Genomic DNA, 12,807 nt, shown 5'->3' with positions numbered 1-12,807 from the left:
TGTTCTTCAGAGCGCATACTTTCCAGCATCACTTCTGTTTGCCAACACCAAAGCCACCGTCTCTCTCTACTCCCGAAGCAGGTATTGCGCCTTCCCCATACCTTCTCCTTGGGAGCGTGTGAACGGGTGAGTCCCTCTCCTTATTGCTCTTTCCATAAGCACAACCATGCTTATCTCTCGAGCAGAAGGAAAGTCTGGGTAAAGAGGGTTTCGCTGTATGCGGGTTTCACCCTCCAGACTGTGGAGACTATGCTGAGACAAGCCTGGCTTGGTTACAGAACTGACATTGATTTCCCTGTGAATGCTGAGCTTTTCCAGAGGTTTTCTGCTTGGGGCGAAGAGCACTTTGCTGCTGCATCCACAGCAAAGCTTTAGAAGTTTGCTCTCATGCATGAGGGAAGAAGACTTGCAAGAGAGTTGCTGCCTCTTGGGCCTTGCATTCCGGGGCACAAGACTCGCGTCCTGGGTTCACAGTGCCTTTCAAATGACAGCAGACACAGCCACGACCCTGTAGCAGCGTGCGTCGCACAGGAATGCACTCTGTGTAGACTACCAACACCTGGCATAACCAGGGTCTGTCCTTTTGCTCTGGCGTTGAGGTGTACACAGAACACAAGAGCCTTGTGCCAAGTCTCCTTTCTCAGAGTGGAGCAGCACCCTTGTCCTAGTTGTCCCCTCCTGTACCCTTTAGAAGCGAGGGTTCTGTGTCACCTCAGAGGGAGTCGATGACACTAGTCTTCCACAAGGGGTGTTCCTCAGAGCGCATACTTTCCAGCATTACTTCTGTTTGCCAACACCAAAGCCACCGTCTCCTCTCTACTCCCGAAGCGGGTATTGCGCCTTCCCCATACCTTCTCCTGGGGAGCGTGTGAACGGGTGAGTCCCTCTCCTTATTGCTCTTTCCATAAGCACAACCATGCTTATCTCTCGAGCAGAAGGAAAGTCTGGGTAAAGAGGGTTTCGCTGTATGCGAGTTTCACCCTCCAGACTGTGGAGACTATGCTGAGACAAGCCTGGCTTGGTCACAGAACTGACAATGATTTCCCTGTGAATGCTGAGCTTTTCCAGAGGTTTTCTGCTTGGGGTGAAGAGCACTTTGCTGCTGCATCCACAGCATGCTTTAGAAGTTTGCTCTCATGCATGAGGGAAGAAGACTTGCAAGAGAGTTGCTGCCTCTTGGGCCTTGCATTCCGGGGCACAAGACTCGCGTCCTGGGTTCACAGTGCCTTTCAAATGACAGCAGACACAGCCACGACCCTGTAGCAGCGTGCGTCGCACAGGAATGCACTCTGTGTATACTACCAACACCTGGCATAACCAGGGTCTGTCCTTTTGCTCTGGCGTTCAGGTGTACACAGAACACAAGAGCCTTGTGCCAAGTCTCCTTTCTCAGAGTGGAGCAGCTCCCTTGTCCTAGTTGTCCCCTCCTGTACCCTTTAGAAGCCAGGGTTCTGTGTCACCTCAGAGGGAGTCGTTGACACTAGTCTTCCACAAGGGGTGTTCCTCAGAGCGCATACTTTCCAGCATCACTTCTGTTTGCCAACACCAAAGCCACCATCTCCTCTCTACTCCCGAAGCGGGTATTGCGCCTTCCTGTTACCTGCTCCTTTGGAGCGTGTGTACGGGTGAGTCCCTCTCCTTATTGCTCTTTCAATAAGCACAACCATGCTTATCTCTCGAGCAGAAGGAAAGTCTGGGTAAAGAGGGTTTCGCTGTATGCGGGTTTCACCCTCCAGACTGTGGAGACTATGCTGAGATAAGCCTGGCTTGGCCACAGAACTGACCTTGATTTCCCAGTAATGCTGAGCTTTTCCAGAGGTTTTCTGCTTGGGGCGAACAGCACTTTGCTGCTGCATCCACAGCAAAGCTTTAGAAGTTTGCTCTCCTGCATGAGGGAAGAAGACTTGCAAGTGAGTTGATGCCTCTTGGGCCTTGCATTCCGGGGCACAAGACTCGCGTCCTGGGTTCACAGTGCCTTTCAAATGACAGCAGACACAGCCACCACCCTGTAGCAGCATGCGTCGCACAGGAATGCACTCTGTGTAGACTACCAACACCTGGCATAACCAGGGTCTGTCCTTTTGCTCTGGCGTTCAGGTGTACACAGAACACAAGAGCCTTCTGCCAAGACTACTTTCTCAGAGTGGAGCAGCACCCTTGTCCTAGTTGTCCCCTCCTGTACCCTTATGAAGCCAGGGTTCTGTGTCACCTCAGAGGGAGTCGTTGACACTAGTTTTCCACAAGGGGTGTTCCTCAGAGCGCATACTTTCCAGCATACTTCTGTTTGCCAACACCAAAGCCAAAGTCTCCTCTCTACTCCCGAAGCGGTTATTGCGCCTTCCCCATACCTTCTCCTAAGGAGCGTGTGAACGGGTGAGTCCCTCTCCTTATTGCTCTTTTCATAAGCACAACCATGCTTATCTCTCGAGCAGAAGGAAAGTCTGGGTAAAGAGGGTTTCGCTGTATGCGGGTTTCACCCTCCAGACTGTGGAGACTATGCTGAGACAAGCCTGGCTTGGCCACAGAACTGACATTGATTTCCCTGTGAATGCTGAGCTTTTCCAGAGGTTTTCTGCTTGGGGCGAACAGCACTTTGCTGCTGCATCCACAGCAAAGCCCCTCTCCTTATTGCTCTTTCCATAAGCACAATCATGCTTATCTCAGGAGTAGAAGGAAGTCTGGGCAAAGAGGGTTTCGCTGTATGCGGGTCTCACCCTCCAGACTGTGGAGACTATGCTGAGACAAGCCTGGCTTAGCCACCGAACTGACTTTGATTTCCCAGTGAATGCTGAGCTTTTCCAGAGGTTTTCTGCTTGGGGCGAACGGCACTTTGCTGCTGCATCCACAGCAAATCTTTAGAAGTTCACTCTCCTGCATGAGGGAAGAAGACTTGCAAGAGAGTTGTTGCCTCTTGGGCCTTGCATTCCGGGGCACAAGACTCGCGTCCTGGGTTCACAGTGCCTTTCAAATGACAGCAGACACAGCCACCACCCTGTAGCAGCGTGCGTCGCACAAGAATGCTCTCTGTGTAGACTAACAACACCTGGCATAACCAGGGTCTGTCCTTTTGCTCTGGCGTTCAGGTGTACACAGAACACAAGAGCCTTGTGCCAAGACACCTTTCTCAGAGTGGAGCAGCTCCATTGTCCTAGTTGTCCCCCCAGTACCCTTTAGAAGCCAGGGTTCTGTGTCACCTCAGAGGGAGTCGTTGACACTAGTCTTCCACAAAGGGTGTTCCTCAGAGCGCATACTTTCCAGCATCACTTCTGTTTGCCAACACCAAAGCCACCGTCTCTCTCTACTCCCGAAGCGGGTATTGCGCCTTCCCCATACCTTCTCCTTGGGAGCGTGTGAACGGGTGAGTCCCTCTCCTTATTGCTCTTTCCATAAGCACAACCATGCTTATCTCTCGAGCAGAAGGAAAGTCTGGGTAAAGAGGGTTTCGCTGTATGCGGGTTTCACCCTCCAGACTGTGGAGACTATGCTGAGACAAGCATGGCTTGGCCACAGAACTGACATTGATTTCCAAGTGAATGCTGAGCTTTTCCAGAGGTTTTCTGCTTGGGGCGAACAGCACTTTGCTGCTGCATCCACAGAAAAGCCCCTCTCCTTATTGCTCTTTCCATAAGCACAATCATGCTTACCTCAGGAGTAGAAGGAAAGTCTGGGCAAAGAGGGTTTCGCTGTATGCGGGTTTCACCCTCCAGACTGTGGAGACTATGCTGAGACAAGCCTGGCTTGGCCACAGAACTGACATTGATTTCCCAGTGAATGCTGAGCTTTTCCAGAGGTTTTCTGCTTGGGGCGAACAGCACTTTGCTGCTGCATCCACAGCAAAGCTTTAGAAGTTTGCTCTCCTGCATGAGGGAAGAAGACTTGCAAGAGAGTTGTTGCCTCTTGGGCCTTGCATTCCGGGGCACAAGACTCGCGTCCTGGGTTCACAGTGCCTTTCAAATGACAGCAGACACAGCCACGACCCTGTAGCAGCGTGCGTCGCACAAGAATGCTCTCTGTGTAGACTACCAACACCTGGCATAACCAGGGTCTGTCCTTTTGCTCTGGCGTTCAGGTGTACACAGAACACAAGAGCCTTGTGCCAAGACACCTTTCTCAGAGTGGAGCAGCACCCTTGTCCTAGTTGTCCCCTCCTGTACCCTTTAGAAGCCAGGGTTCTGTGTCACCTCAGAGGGAGTCGTTGACACTAGTCTTCCACAAAGGGTGTTCCTCAGAGCGCATACTTTCCAGCATCACTTCTGTTTGCCAACACCAAAGCCACCATCCCCTCTCTACTCCCGAAGCGGGTATTGCGCCTTCCCCATACCTTCTCCTTGGGAGCGTGTGAAGTGGTGAGTCCCTCTCCTTATTGTTCTTTCCATAAGCACAACCATGCTTATCTCTCGAGCAGAAGGAAAGTCTGGGTAAAGAGGGTTTCGCTGTATGCGGGTTTCACCCTCCAGACTGTGGAGACTATGCTGAGACAAGACTGGCTAGGTCACAGAACTGACATTGATTTCCCAGTGAATGCTGAGCTTTTCCAGAGGTTTTCTGCTTGGGGCGAACAGCACTTTGCTGCTGCATCCACAGCAAAGCTTTAGAAGTTTGCTCTCCTGCATGAGGGAAGAAGACTTGCAAGAGAGTTGCTGCCTCTTGGGCCTTGCATTCCGGGGCACAAGACTCGCGTCCTGGGTTCACAGTGCCTTTCAAATGACAGCAGACACAGCCACGACCCTGTAGCAGCGTTCGTGGCAAAAGAATGCTCTCTGTGTAGACTACCAACACCTGGCATAACCAGGGTCTGTCCTTTTGCTCTGGCGTTCAGGTGTACACAGAACTCAAGATCCTTGTGCCAAGACACCTTTCTCAGAGTGGAGCAGCTCCCTTGTCCTAGTTGTCCCCTCCTGTACCCTTTAGAAGCGAGGGTTCTGTGTCACCTCAGAGGGAGTCGTTGACACTAGTCTTCCACAAGGGGTGTTCCTCAGAGCGCATACGTTCCAGCATCACTTCTGTTTGCCAACACCAAAGACACCGTCTCTCTCTACTCCCGAAGCGGGTATTGCGCCTTCCCCATACCTTCTCCTTGGGAGCGTGTGAACGGGTGAGTCCCTCTCCTTATTGCTCTTTCCATAAGCACAATCATGCTTATCTCATGAGTAGAAGGAAAGTCTGGGGAAAGAGGGTTTCGCTGTATGCGGGTTTCACCCTCCAGACTGTGGAGACTATGCTGAGACAAGCCTGGCTTAGCCACCGAACTGACTTTGATTTCCCAGTGAATGCTGAGCTTTTCCAGAGGTTTTCTGCTTGGGGCGAAGAGCACTTTGCTGCTGCATCCACAGCAAAGCTTTAGAAGTTTGCTCTCCTGCATGAGGGAAGAAGACTTGTAAGAGAGTTGTTGCCTCTTGGGCCTTGCATTCCGGGGCACAAGACTCGCGTCCTGGGTTCACAGTGCCTTTCAAATGACAGCAGACACAGCCACGACCCTGTAGCAGCGTGCGTCGCACAAGAATGCTCTCTGTGTAGACTACCAACACCTGGCATAACCAGGGTCTGTCCTTTTGCTCTGGCGTTCAGGTGTACACAGAACACAAGAGCCTTGTGCCAAGACACCTTTCTCAGAGTGGAGCAGCTCCCTTGTCCTAGTTGTCCCCCCTGTACCCTTTAGAAGCCAGGGTTCTGTGTCACCTCAGAGGGAGTCGTTGACACTAGTCTTCCACAAGGGGTGTTCCTCAGAGCGCATACTTTCCAGCATCACTTCTGTTTGCCAAAACCAAAGCCACCGTCTCTCTCTACTCCCGAAGCGGGTATTGCGCCTTCCCCATACCTTCTCCTTGGGAGCGTGTGAACGGGTGAGTCCCTCTCCTTATTGCTCTTTCCATAAGTACAACCATGCTTATCTCTCGAGCAGAAGGAAAGTCTGGGTAAAGAGGGTTTTGCTGTATGCGGGTTTCACCCTCCAGACTGTGGAGACTATGCTAAGACAAGCCTGGCTTGGCCACAGAACTGACTTTGCTTTCCCAGTGAATGCTGAGCTTTTCCAGAGGTTTTCTGCTTGGGGCGAACAGCACTTTGCTGCTGCATCCACAGCAAAGCTTTAGAAGTTTGCTCTCCTGCATGAGGGAAGAAGACTTGCAAGAGAGTTGCTGACTCTTGGGCCTTGCATTCCGGGGCACAAGACTTGCGTCCTGGGTTCACAGTGCCTTTCAAATGACAGCAGACACAGCCACCACCTTGCAGCAGCGTGCGTCGCACAGGAATGCACTCTGTGTAGACTACCAACACCTGGCATAACCAGGGTCTGTCCTTTTGCTCTGGCGTTCAGGTGTACACAGAACACAAGAGCCTTGTGCCAAGACTCCTTTCTCAGAGTGGAGCAGCACCCTTGTCCTAGTTGTCCCCTCCTGTACCCTTTAGAAGCCAGGGTTCTGTGTCACCTCAGAGGGAGTCGTTGACACTAGTCTTCCACAAGGGGTGTTCCACAGAGCGCATACTTTCCAGCATCACTTCTGTTTGCCAACAGCAAAGCCACCGTCTTCTCTCTACTCCCGAAGCGTGTATTGCGCTTTCCCCATACCTTCTCCTTGGGAGCGTGTGAACGGGTGAGTCCCTCTCGTTATTGCTCTTTCCATAAGCACAGTCATGCTTATCTCAGGAGTAGAAGAAAAGTCTGGGGAATGAGGGTTTCGCTGTATGCGGGTTTCACCCTCCAGACTGTGGAGACTATGCTGAGACAAGCCTGGCTTGGCCACAGAACTGACTTTGATTTCCCAGTGAATGCTGAGCCTTCCAGAGGTTTTCTGCTTGGGGCGAACAGCACTTTGCTGCTGCATCCACAGCAAAGCTTTAGAAGTTTGCTCTCCTGCATGAGGGAAGAAGACTTGCAAGAGAGTTGATGCCTCTTGGGCCTTGCATTCCGGGGCACAAGACTCGCGTCCTGGGTTCACAGTGCCTTTCAAATGACAGCAGACACAGCCACCACCCTGTAGCAGCGTGCGTCGCACAAGAATGCACTCTGTGTAGACTAACAACACCTGGCATAACCAGGGTCTGTCCTTTTGCTCTGGCGTTCAGGTGTACACAGAACACAAGAGCCTTGTGCCAAGACACCTTTCTCAGAGTGGAGCAGCTCCCTTGTCCTAGTTGTCCCCTCCTGTACCCTTTAGAAGCCAGGGTTCTGTGTCACCTCAGAGGGAGTCGTTGACACTAGTCTTCCACAAGGGGTGTTCCTCAAAGCGCATACTTTCCAGCATCACTTCTGTTTGCCAACACCAAAGCCACCGTCTCCTCTCTACTCCCGAAGCGGGTATTGCGCCTTCCTGTTACCTGCTCCTTGGGAGCGTGTGTACGGGTGAGTCCCTCTCCTTATTGCTCTTTCAATAAGCACAACCATGCTTATCTCTCTAGCAGAAGGAAAGTCTGGGTAAAGAGGGTTTCGCTGTATGCGGGTTTCACCCTCCAGACTGTGGAGACTATGCTGAGACAAGCCTGGCTTGGCCACAAAACTGACGTTGATTTCCCAGTGAATGCTGGCTTTTCCAGAGGTTTTCTGCTTGGGGCGAACAGCACTTTGCTGCTGCATCCACAGCAAAGTTTTAGAAGTTTGCTCTCCTGCATGAGGGAAGAAGACTTGCAAGTGAGTTGATGCCTCTTGGGCCTTGCATTCCGGGGCACAAGACTCGCGTCCTGGGTTCACAGTGCCTTTCAAATGACAGCAGACACAGCCACCACCCTGTAGCAGCATGCGTCGCACAGGAATGCACTCTGTGTAGACTACCAACACCTGGCATAACCAGGGTCTGTCCTTTTGCTCTGGCGTTCAGGTGTACACAGAACACAAGAGCCTTCTGCCAAGACTCCTTTCTCAGAGTGGAGCAGCTCCCTTGTCCTAGTTGTCCCCTCCTGTACCCTTTAGAAGCCAGGGTTCTGTGTCACCTCAGAGGGAGTCGTTGACACTAGTCTTCCACAAGGGGTGTTCCACAGAGCGCATACTTTCCAGCATCACTTCTGTTTGCCAACACCAAAGCCACCGTCTCTCTCTACTCCCGAAGAGGGTATTGCGCCTTCCCCATACCTTCTCCTTGGGAGCGTGTGAACGGGTGAGTCCCTCTCCTTATTGCTCTTTCCATAAGCACAACCATGCTTATCTATCGAGCAGAAGGAAAGTCTGGGTAATGAGGGTTTCGCTGTATGCGGGTTTCACCCTCCAGACTGTGGAGACTATGCTGAGACAAGCCTGGCTTGGTCACAGAACTGACATTGATTTCCCAGTGAATGCTGAGCTTTTCCAGAGGTTTTCTGCTTGGGGCGAACAGCACTTTGCTGCTGCATCCACAGCAAAGCTTTAGAAGTTTGCTCTCCTGCATGAGGGAAGAAGACTTGCAAGAGAGTTGCTGCCTCTTGGGCCTTGCATTCCGGGGCACAAGACTCGCGTCCTGGGTTCACAGTGCCTTTCAAATGACAGAAGACACGGCCACAACCCTGTAGCAGCGTGCGTCGCACAAGAATGCTCTCTGTGTAGACTAACAACACCTGGCATAACCAGGGTCTGTCCTTGTGCTCTGGCGTTCAGGTGTACACTGAACACAAGATCCTTGTGCCAAGACACCGTTCTCAGAGTGGAGCAGCTCCCTTGTCCTAGTTGTCCCCTCCTGTACCCTTTAGAAGCCAGGGTTCTGTGTCACCTCAGAGGGAGTCGTTGACACTAGTCTTCCACAAGGGGTGTTCCTCAGAGCGCATACTTTCCAGCATCACTTCTGTTTGCCAACACCAAAGCCACCGTCTCTCTCTACTCCCGAAGCGGGTATTGCGCCTTCCCCATACCTTCTCCTTGGGAGCGTGTGAACGGGTGAGTCCCTCTCCTTATTGCTCTTTCCATAAGCACAACCATGCTTATCTCTCGAGCAGAAGGAAAGTCTGGGTAAAGAGGGTTTCGCTGTATGCGAGTTTCACCCTCCAGACTGTGGAGACTATGATGCGACAAGCTTGGCTTGGCCACAGAACTGACTTTGATTTCCCAGTGAATGCTGAGCTTTTCCAGAGGTTTTCTGCTTGGGGCGAACAGCATTTGCTGCTGCATCCACAGCAAAGCTTTAGAAGTTTGCTCTCCTGCATGAGGGAAGAAGACTTGCAAGAGAGTTGCTGCCTCTTGGGCCTTGCATTCCGGGGCACAAGACTCGCGTCCTGGGTTCACAGTGCCTTTCAAATGACAGCAGACACAGCCACCACCCTGTAGCAGCATGCGTCGCACAGGAATGCACTCTGTGTAGACTACCAACACCTGACATAACCAGGGTCTGTCCTTTTGCTCTGGCGTTCAGGTGTACACAGAACACAAGAGCCTTCTGCCAAGACTCCTTTCTCAGAGTGGAGCAGCTCCCTTGTCCTAGTTGTCCCCTCCTGTACCCTTTAGAAGCCAGGGTTCTGTGTCACCTCAGAGGGAGTCGTTGACACTAGTCTTCCACAAGGGGTGTTCCACAGAGCGCATACTTTCCAGCATCACTTCTGTTTGCCAACACCAAAGCCACCGTCTCTCTCTACTCCCGAAGCGGGTATTGCGCCTTCCCCATACCTTCTCCTTGGGAGCGTGTGAACGGGTGAGTCCCTCTCCTTATTGCTCTTTCCATAAGCACAACCATGCTTATCTATCGAGCAGAAGGAAAGTCTGGGTAATGAGGGTTTCGCTGTATGCGGGTTTCACCCTCCAGACTGTGGAGACTATGCTGAGACAAGCCTGGCTTAGCCACCGAACTGACTTTGATTTCCCAGTGAATGCTGAGCTTTTCCAGAGGTTTTCTGCTTGGGGCGAACAGCACTTTGCTGCTGCATCCACAGCAAAGCTTTAGAAGTTTGCTCTCCTGCATGAGGGAAGAAGACTTGCAAGAGAGTTGCTGCCTCTTGGGCCTTGCATTCCGGGGCACAAGACTCGCGTCCTGGGTTCACAGTGCCTTTCAAATGACAGAAGACACGGCCACCACCCTGTAGCAGCGTGCGTCGCACAAGAACGCTCTCTGTGTAGACTAACAACACCTGGCATAACCAGGGTCTGTCCTTGTGCTCTGGCGTTCAGGTGTACACTGAACACAAGAGCCTTGTGCCAAGACACCTTTCTCAGAGGGGAGCAGCTCCCTTGTCCTAGTTGTCCCCTCCTGTACCCTTTAGAAGCCAGGGTTCTGTGTCACCTCAGAGGGAGTCGTTGACACTAGTCTTCCACAAGGGGTGTTCCTCAGAGCGCATACTTTCCAGCATCACTTCTGTTTGCCAACACCAAAGCCACCGTCTCTCTCTACTCCCGAAGCGGGTATTGCGCCTTCCCCATACCTTCTCCTTGGGAGCGTGTGAACGGGTGAGTCCCTCTCCTTATTGCTCTTTCCATAAGCACAACCATGCTTATCTCTCGAGCAGAAGGAAAGTCTGGGTAAAGAGGGTTTCGCTGTATGCGAGTTTCACCCTCCAGACTGTGGAGACTATGCTGAGACAAGCCTGGCTTGGCCACAGAACTGACATTGATTTCCCAGTGAATGCTGAGCTTTTCCAGAGGTTTTCTGCTTGGGGCGAACAGCACTTTGCTGCTGCATCCACAGCAAAGCTTTAGAAGTTTGCTCTCCTGCATGAGGGAAGAAGACTTGCAAGAGAGTTGCTGCCTCTTGGGCCTTGCATTCCGGGGCACAAGACTCGCGTCCTGGGTTCACAGTGCCTTTCAAATGACAGCAGACACAGCCACGACCCTGTAGCAGCGTGCGTCGCACAAGAATGCTCTCTGTGTAGAATAACAACACCTGGCATAACCAGGGTCTGTCCTTTTGCTCTGGCGTTCAGGTGTACACAGAACACAAGAGCCATGTGTCAAGAAACCTTTCTCAGAGTGGAGCAGCTCCCTTGTCCTAGTTGTCCGCTCCTGTACCCTTTAGAAGCCAGGGTTCTGTGTCACCTCAGAGGGAGTCGTTGACACGTCTTCCACAAGGGGTGTTCCTCAGAGCGCATACTTTCCAGCTTCACTTCTGTTTGCCAACACCAAAGCCACCGTCTCTCTCTACTCCCGAAGCGGGTATTGCGCCTTCACCATACCTTCTCCTTGGGAGCGTGTGAACGGGTGAGTCCCTCTCCTTATTGCTCTTTCGATAAGCACAACCATGCTTATCTCTCGAGCAGAAGGAAAGTCTGGGTAAAGAGGGTTTCGCTGTATGCGGGTTTCACCCTCCAGACTGTGGAGACTATGCTGAGACAAGCCTGGCTTGGCCACAGAACTGACATTGATTTCCCAGTGAATGCTGAGCTTTTCCAGAGGTTTTCTGCTTGGGGCGAACAGCACTTTGCTGCTGCATCCACAGCAAAGCTTTAGAAGTTTGCTCTCCTGCATGAGGGAAGAAGACTTGCTAGAGAGTTGCTGCCTCTTGGGCCTTGCATTCCGGGGCACAAGACTCGCGTACTGGGTTCACAGTGCCTTTCAAATGACAGCAGACACAGCCACCACCCTGTAGCAGCGTGCGTCGCCCAAGAATGCTCTCTGTGTAGACTAACAACACCTGGCATAACCAGGGTCTGTCCTTGTGCTCTGGCGTTCAGGTGTACACAGAACACAAGAGCCTTGTGCCAAGACACCTTTCTCAGAGTGGAGCAGCTCCCTTGTCCTAGTTGTCCCCTCCTGTACCCTTTAGAAGCCAGGGTTCTGTGTCACCTCAGAGGGAGTCGTTGACACTAGTCTTCCACAAGGGGTGTTCCTCAGAGCGCATACTTTCCAGCATCACTTCTGTTTGCCAACACCAAAGCCACCGTCTCTCTCTACTCCCGAAGCGGGTATTGCGCCTTCCCCATACCTTCTCCTTGGGAGCGTGTGAACGGGTGAGTCCCTCTCCTTATTGCTCTTTCCATAAGCACAACCATGCTTATCTCTCGAGCAGAAGGAAAGTCTGGGTAAAGAGGGTTTCGCTGTATGCGGGTTTCACCCTCCAGACTGTGGAGACTATGCTGAGACAAGCCTGGCTTGGCCACAGAACTGACATTGATTTCCCAGTGAATGCTGAGCTTTTCCAGGGGTTTTCTGCTTGGGGCGAACAGCACTTTGCTGCTGCATCCACAGCAAAGCTTTAGAAGTTTGCTCTCCTGCATGAGGGAAGAAGACTTGCAAGAGAGTTGCTGCCTCTTGGGCCTTGCATTCCGGGGCACAAGACTCGCGTCCTGGGTTCACAGTGCCTTTCAAATGACAGCAGACACAGCCACGACCCTGTAGCAGCGTTCGTCGCAAAAGAATGCTCTCTGTGTAGACTAACAACACCTGGCATAACCAGGGTCTGTCCTTTTGCTCTGGCGTTCAGGTGTACACAGAACACAAGAGCCTTGTGCCAAGACACCTTTCTCAGAGTGGAGCAGCTCCCTTGTCCTAGTTGTCCCCTCCTGTACCCTTTAGAAGCCAGGGTTCTGTGTCACCTCAGAGGGAGTCGTTGACACTAGTCTTCCACAAGGGGTGTTCCTCAGAGCGCATACTTTCCAGCATCACTTCTGTTTGCCAACACCAAAGCCACCGTCTCTCTCTACTCCCGAAGCGGGTATTGCGCCTTCCCCATACCTTCTCCTTGGGAGCGTGTGAACGGGTGAGTCCCTCTCCTTATTGCTCTTTCCATAAGCACAACCATGCTTATCTCTCGAGCAGAAGGAAAGTCTGGGTAAAGAGGGTTTCGCTGTATGCGGGTTTCACCCTCCAGACTGTGGAGACTATGCTGAGACAAGCATGGCTTGGCCACAGAACTGACATTGATTTCCAAGTGAATGCTGAGCTTTTCCAGAGGTTTTCTGCTTGGGGCGAACAGCACTTTGCTG

Source organism: Neovison vison, chromosome 9 (genome assembly GCF_020171115.1).
Source record: "Neovison vison isolate M4711 chromosome 9, ASM_NN_V1, whole genome shotgun sequence".
Taxonomy (NCBI): Eukaryota; Metazoa; Chordata; class Mammalia; order Carnivora; family Mustelidae; genus Neogale; species Neogale vison.
The sequence above is the reverse complement of the archived record's forward strand: the minus strand, read 5'-3'. Positions refer to the sequence as shown.